The sequence below is a fragment of the Plecotus auritus genome (assembly GCF_963455305.1).
Source record: "Plecotus auritus genome assembly, chromosome: X".
Lineage (NCBI taxonomy): Eukaryota > Metazoa > Chordata > Mammalia > Chiroptera > Vespertilionidae > Plecotus > Plecotus auritus.
Genome location: NC_137784.1, coordinates 9,518,004 through 9,524,003, shown reverse-complemented (window position 1 = coordinate 9,524,003; position 6,000 = coordinate 9,518,004). Strand labels below are relative to the sequence as shown.

The 6,000-nt window shown below is 46.6% G+C and overlaps 1 protein-coding gene across 6 annotated transcripts in view; it reads left to right on the top strand.

The window, feature by feature from the left end:
• The first annotated feature begins 1,749 nt into the window (after positions 1-1,749).
• CTPS2 (CTP synthase 2) overlaps positions 1,750-6,000 on the top strand; it is a 130,700-nt gene continuing 126,449 nt past the window's right edge. The window contains exon 1 of one of the 6 annotated variants that reach the window (XM_080651917.1): positions 1,750-1,781. The gene's annotated coding sequence lies outside the window, so the exon portion shown is untranslated. Of the gene's footprint in view, positions 2,287-2,469; positions 2,569-2,636; positions 2,835-6,000 lie in introns of those variants that run through there. The other 5 variants (XM_080651914.1, XR_013959718.1, XM_080651915.1 and 2 more) reach the window with 5 other exon arrangements.

Below are 6,000 nucleotides of genomic sequence, written 5' to 3'. Positions count from 1 at the left end.
GAGGGAGAGAGAGAAACATCAATGATGAGAGAGAATTATCGATTGGCTGCCTCCTGCATGCACCCTACTGGGGATGGAGCCTGCAACCTGGGCATATGCCCTTGACCAGAATGGAACCCAGGACCCTTCTGTCTGCAGGCAGATGCTCTATCCACTGAGCCAAACTGGCTAGGGCTCATCATTGATGTTTCTTTCTCTTCCTCTCCCTTCCTCTGTGAATATATATATATATATATATATATATATATATATATATATATATAAAAGGCTAATATGCTAAATATCTGACTGACTCGTCGCTTTGATGTGCACTGACCACTAGGGGGCAGACGCTCAATGCAGGAGCTGCTGTGATGCGCAATGGCCATTTACAGCGAAATGGCACTGTGGACCTGGCGCTGACAATGCAACACTCAGCTTCCCCCAAGTGGGACACAGGCCCCGCCACCACCCCGGAGTGACAGCCCACCAAATAAGAGCCAACGCTGCCAAGACCCCATGGTGTAAAACATAGCCCACAGCCCAGTTCAGCCCAGAAACGGTTGCTGTGGGCACTGGGTAATGATGTCACATAGCAACACCCAGCTTCCTCTCCCTAGTGACTAGTCTCCTTGGAGTTTCTTCAGCCCAGAAACACAACTTGCTTTATAGCCAGGTGCAAACATTTTACACTTTAATCAAATGTCTGTGAAGCATTTTCCTGTGCCTCATCTCATTTGATCCTCACTGAAGTCCTGGTGTAGGTAGATAGGAAACTCAGTGGAATCCTGTTTTCTTTTTATTAGCCAGAAAACGGAGATTTGGAAAGCTTAGAAACTTGATCCGACTGAAAAGAAGTAAGAAATGGTGGACCTTGAAAATGACTTCAGGTTTTCTCACTGTGCAGAATCTAGTCAAACACTGCTACAGTTAAATATTTTACCCTTTGTTCTCCCTGGGTGATCTACAATAATAATCTGCTTCATGTTGCTATTTACTGCTGTGTTGCTGACGATTACCTGAAAGAGAAGTTGGGGTGCTTCATTGGGCTGGAAAAAGTTTAGCTACATCAGAAAGCAGGTCCAACTAAACAAGTTTATTCTATATATAAAAGGATAAGTTGACTTGCGCAAGCACAATACATATAAAGCTCTTGCTGGCGCCAATCGCATGTGTGTGTTTCAATCTATCATTGTCGATCATGAATTTGGTTGACACTTCTATTTTAGAGAAAGGGCGAATAGCAATGTTAAAATATTTCTTCTAATTAATTTCCTTTCAATGTCATGAATTTGTGGACTGGACCACTAGTAAAAATACATTTTTAAAAAATAAAATTATATCTGGACATCATTACACAATTATGGTTTCTAAACTCCACCAGGTGTTCAATGGCACTTGCCTATCCTGGCACTCCAGTGACTTACACTGGTTATTCAAAATTTTCACTACTTTCCTAACCCTTCCATTTCACTCCACACCCTTCCATTGTCCATAGTTACATCCTCTCTCCTTCGGTGGTTTGGGTATGTTCTTCCCTTCACCTTAACCTGCTGTGTCCTTTCTCAGGACCAACCATCCTCCAAAAACAGTTACTTCACTTACGAAGTCCTGATTGTCCCCCACCCCCCATTTTTCTCCGCGGGTATTGTTCTAGGAATCTTACTGATTCTAATAGATGTTTAGACCGACCCCCAGACTGAGTCCCTCAAAGGCAGGAACCCCGTTTTATTTTGGTTCTTTCCTCAGCGCTTCTGCAGTTCCTGGAGCGCAGCAGGGGACCCACAAACGTCTGTGACAAGGTGAGGCTCTTTACAGTGGTGAGAACCGGACGGGAGGACCCAAGCAAGGGGCCTCGCGTGCCGAGGGGCCTGGGCTCGGTGGGAACGTGGTGTTCACCTGGGTCCCCCAAGGGCCTTTGCTAAATGAGCCGAGGAGGGGAGGAGCAGTCCTGGGGCAGAGCGAGGCCTGGGGCCAAGTGCCTCCAGGGCGGAGGGACGGGAAGCTGTCTGTGCCGGAGGAGTCACTTTTTAGGCGCTGGTTTTGTTGCATTGCACAAACCTGGTGCAAACCCCAAGCTCACCAGCGTGAGTCAGCGGGGCCGGCGGCGGCAGGAGAGGGAAAGGTGGGCGAAGAGAACGGCGCGCACCCCGAGGCCTGTACCGGAGGTGGGAAGAACCCGGAGGCGACTCCGGGACACTCTTAAGGGCGGCCCCGACCCAGCCCCACAGGTGAGCGCAGGCCGGCCGTGGGAAGGAGCCCGCCGCCCCCACCAGTCACCCTCCGGGCGCCACCACCACCGCACAGGTAATCCCCAGCCCGGCCCTCCACCGCACCCCCGGGGCCTCCGGGCCCAACGCCACCCCGCGTCCCCGGGGCCTTCCCACCCGCGCCGCCAAGCCCGGCGCGCGCGCGTGAGGCCGGGAGCCTTTGTCCCCTCCCCGATGGCGCTCTCGCCCAGTCCGACCGGGGCTGGCGGCCAGGCGCATCCCCGCACCCCGCGCACGCAGACCCAAGGGGTGCGGGGTTCGGCCGCTGCGCGGGTGCCCTGCGCCGTCGGAGCCCGCCCTGCGGCGGCCGCGATCTGGGGTGCGTATTTTCGCGTCTCGGGGTGCGTCACTCCCCGCCCCGTTTCTCCCGGGCCTCGGGAGCCCCGAGAGCCCCGAGAGCCCCGAGATGGCGTTGGCGGAAGTGAAGCCCCGCGCGGAGGGAAAGGGCCTCTCTGTCCCCTCGCCTCGCGCGCTCGCTCGTTCAACAACGACCTCGCGTTTCCCCCACAGCAGCTCCTCAGGGCGCACCGTGCCGAAGTCCGCTGCCGTGACAACATAGCTTTCTTTTTGCAGCGATTTTTACAGGTTTGATGTATAATTTACATGTCGTAAAATGTCCCCTGTTGAAATGTGCAGATCAGGGTCGGACAAATTCTACAGCCGTGGAACCACGACCCTGACGCGTAGACCGTTTCCATCACTCCAGAAAGTTCCTTCGTGTCCCTTCCAGACGATCCACACGCCCCCCCCCCCCCCACTCCCTTGATTTCTAACATAGCGTAGAAAGGCGAATATGCTAACTTAGTTTTGCCTGTTTGAGAACTTCGTAAAATGGGATCCTTCAGTAAGTACTCCTGTTTCTAATATTACGTTTTAAATGGTCGTCGTTGACAAAGTATCTCTTGGTGCTTTCTGATGTTTTCAGTTGCTTAGGCCTGCACTGCTGTGTGGCAGCCACTGGCCACCAAGAGGCTCTTGAGCACTGGAAATGTGGCGGGTCCCAGTTGAGATGTGCTGTGAGTAGACACACCTAATCTCCGAAGACTTAGTAAAAGAGAGAGAGCGAGGGAGAGAGAGAGAGAAAGAGAGAGAGAGAGAGAGAGAGAGAGAGAGAGAGAGAGAGAGAGAGAATATGAATGTACAATAATATCTCACTAATACATTCTTATAGTGATTATGTGATAAAATGAAGGTTCTTTGGGTACACTGGGTTACGTCGGATGATTAAAATTAACTTCATCTGTTTCTTTTTTAATATGGCTACTAGAGAATTCAAAATCACGCAGAAGGCTCGTGTAATGTTTTTATTGGACAGCAGACAGGGCAGCCCTACACATTCCATTTTACAGACAATTGGTTCTGCTTACTGCATGTGAGGGTGTATGAAAACTTGTCTTCACGCGGGAGAAAAAACATCTGGATTCAAGGAAGTAGCCTGAAGAGCCTGCCTTTTCCTGCTGTTTTAAAACTTTGCTTCAAACTTACTTGTTTACTTAAGAGAGGTAAAAAGGACTAGATGTATCTTTGGCATTAAGTGACATTTTCAAAGACTTTGTAAAATATCTAATGTGCTTTTAAAAAGGTATCTTGTGCTTTTGAAAACATCGAAAGCTAGTAATTGCCTTCCCCCCCTTCCACCTAAATATATTAAAATTAAAATTCAGCATTTTAGTGCGCTTTTGACCAGTCTTAATTAAAAAATAAACAAACATAGGTGAGATGATACTATGTTCAATTTTATATCCCACTCTGTTCATATAACATAGACATATATGGAAATCTTAGACTTTTTGACAACCACATAATGTGACTTCACATGAATACACTCCAGTTTTCCATGGCATTTTTTGGGGGGCAGTTTTTGATTTTGCTAACTTTTACAAATCGGAAGTCCTTTTAATAGCGTGACAGTATCCTAATAAGATACAATTACTGCACTGCTTATTTGCCCCTTAATTGCACAGGAAATGTGAAGTCTAAGAGGGCAGGGACCTTGACTTTTTGTTCACCCCCATATCCCTGGACCATGGAACATGACTAGCATATATAATAGACATTTAGTAAACATTTGTGAGGTGATTGAATCGGGGAGGAGATGGCTCTGGAAAATGGTAAGAGCTAACTTTCTTTTAGCACTTGTGTACTCTGCCACACACCTCCATAAGGCAGGCACTGTTATGATCTCTGTGTAATACACAGGTAGAGAAAATCGAGGTTTAGAAAAGTTGAAGTCGCCTAGGGTCATAGCTGTAAATGACGGAGCCAGCCTTTGAATCTAGGCTCTCTGACTCCAGAGGACGGGCACTTTCATAGTAGAAGAAATCGCCAGTGGGAAGGGTAAGGGAAGGCTGTGAAGAAATGACCACTATGGTTACTACTTGGGCCAGTAAAAGTGGAAAGAGACGAACATTCAGATCCATTTTGGATATGCATTATGGGTTTGGATTGAGAATCTTTGAAGCTAAACCAGCTCGGTGAGTGGATGACCAGGTGGCATTGAAGGAGATCAACTATACTGTGTATTGAAAGGCAGGCCCAAGGACTTAGGGCAGTCATATGGGATGGGATATGTATATTGTGGATGGCTTCAATTTACTTGTCCTGACCATGGTCAACTAGTTCAAACTGAACTCACAGCTCAGAAGTGAGATAACTTTACACCTTTCAGTTTCACATAGTTTGCTTTGAATGATAAGCAGAGGAAACTACAAAATCAGGATGGGCTTTTCTTTGAGGAGGACAGAAATGATTTCTATTACCCATTTATCTTACTTGTCCGTCCTCCTCAAAGAAAAGCCCATCCTGATTTTGTGCTTAATTTCCAAGTATTTTTTAAAAGTTTTTTTTTAAAAAAAATATATTTTTAAATAAATCTTTATTGTTCAGATTATTACAGGTGTTCCTCTTTTTTTGCCCCCATAGCTCCCCTTCACCTGATTCCCCACCCCACCCCATGCCCTTACCCCCCGCCACTGTCTTCATCCATAGGTGTAAGATTTTTGTCCAATCTCTTCCCGCACCCCTCACACCCCCTTCCCCCTGAGAATTGTCAGTCCACTCCCTTTCTATATCCCTGATTCTATTATATTCACCAGTCCATTCTGTTCATCAGATTTTTTATTCACTTGATTTTTAGATTCACTTGTTGCTAGGTATGTATTTGATGTCATTTTGTTGTTCATAATTTTTATCTTTACCTTTTTCTTCTTCTTCCTCTTCTTAAAGAATACCCTTCAGCATTTCATGTAATCCTGGTTTGGTGGTGATGAACTCCTTTAGCTTTTTCTTGTCTGTGAAGCTCTTTATCTGACCTTCAACTCTGAATGATAGCTTTGCTGGGTAGAGTAATCTTGGTTGTAGGTTCTTGCTGTTTATCACTTTGAATATTTCTTGCCACTCCCTTCTGGCCTGCATAGTTTCTGTTGAGAAATCAGCTGACAGTCGTATGGGTGCTCCCTTGTAGGTAACTAACCGTTTTTCTCTTGCTGCTTTCAAGATTCTCTCTTTGTCTTTTGCCCTTGGCATTTTAATTATGATGTGTCTTGGTGTGGTCCTCTTTGGATTCCTTTTGTTTGGGGTTCTGTGTGCTTCCTGAACTTGTAAGTCTATTTCTTTCACCAGGTAGGGAAAGTTTTCTGTCATTATTTCTTCTAATAGGTTTTCAATATTTTGCTCTCTGTCTTCTTCTGGCACCCCAAAAATTCGGATGTTGGTACGCTTAAAGTTGTCCCAGAGGCTCCTTACACTATCT